We start from the raw sequence: 1,355 nt of genomic DNA, 5'->3' as shown, positions 1-1,355 counted from the left end.
TCTTGGTTAGTTAAGGGACGCGTTAATTAACCTCGGGTTACATCTGTCCGAAGTCAGCTTATCGTCATGTGGTGCTGTCCGAAGCTAGAAGAGTTTTGATGCTTGGTCGGGCGACCTAGGTCCTGGACATGGACGAGGGGGGCGGATTTTGAGCAGATCCCCAACATCGCCTAAAAGCTCCTAAAAAGATTTAGGAGGGTCCAATAACTTTAGGAGCTCCATCCCCTTCTAAAACCCCCTAAAGTCTATCGTGGACCGCTACTGCCCCCGCACCCTCGTCCCGACCGCACGCTCCCCCGCGCCTGGCCCTTTCTCCCCCAACCCGCCGCCCTCAACCCCGCTGCCGCTCGATCCGCCATTGACGCCGGCGTCCGCACCCAAAAACCATTGTCCGCTCCCACCCCCACCGGTCCACCACCCCCTAGTCCTACCTCCCCTGGCTGCAGACCCCTGCCGACGCGCATGGCCCCCCGCAATGACCTCGCCGTCGGTGCCGGCGAGGCCTGCACTCTTGGGCGGCATTGCGGGGTTGGACGCGGCTGTGTCCCTCCGCCTACACGCGCTCTTCCTCCCAGTGCCGCGCCTCCTCAAGGCGCTCGAGGTCACCGGCGACGGCCGCATCTGGCTCCCCACCCCCATCCCCCTGCTCCTCTCAGCCTCGTCATCGACCTCGCTCTCGTCGGCCTCGTCAAGGTCATCGTCCGCCGCCCGCACTCGGCGTACAACGCCAAGGACATGTACGTCACCGTTGCCGCCGACCACTGGTCCTTCCCCAGCGGACACTCCTCCCGCGCCTTCCTCATCGTGGCCTACCTCGCCGCCGTCGGCTTCCAGCCACGTGAGACGCTCTTCCTCTGGGTCGCCGTGACGTCGGCATCCAGGGTGCTCCTTGGCCGGCACTACGTCCTCGACGTCGTCGTAGGGGCTCTCCTCAGCGTGTTCGAGGCTTGGCTCAACAACTTACTCTTGAGATTCATGTGCGCTCAAAGCACATTTCTTGTGTGCTAACCTAACCTGCTAATCCTTGTCCTTGTACGATTAATTACCCTGTGATGGTATTTGCATTGTTGTTGTTGCCAGGTTGCAATTTTGGTAAACAATTCAAGTTTGCTGAGCGGGCATGTTGTTTCTTGAACAAACTTTAGCACGAGAAAGACTGAAAGAGGTGCCTCGAGAGTAGGGGCATGGGGAGGGCAGCATGGTTCCTTTGCCACAATATTTATTACTTTTAGTCAGTTTTAGGAGGTGGAACTAAACAATCTTTTAGGAGCTTTTAGAAGGCTGCCTTAAACTTTTAGGAAAGTACTAACTAGTGGCATTCTATCACGTGATTTGGCATAGAATTGCGTGGCCCG

The 1,355-nt window shown here is 57.6% G+C and overlaps 1 pseudogene; it reads left to right on the top strand.

Moving 5' to 3' along the window:
- Positions 1 to 475: 475 nt before the first annotated feature.
- Positions 476 to 1,008, top strand: LOC117834631 (probable lipid phosphate phosphatase beta; annotated as a pseudogene).
- Positions 1,009 to 1,355: the final 347 nt, after the last annotated feature.

This window comes from Setaria viridis, chromosome 8 (genome assembly GCF_005286985.2).
Source record: "Setaria viridis chromosome 8, Setaria_viridis_v4.0, whole genome shotgun sequence".
Taxonomy (NCBI): domain Eukaryota; kingdom Viridiplantae; phylum Streptophyta; class Magnoliopsida; order Poales; family Poaceae; genus Setaria; species Setaria viridis.
The sequence above is the reverse complement of the archived record's forward strand: the minus strand, read 5'-3'. Positions and strand labels throughout refer to the sequence as shown.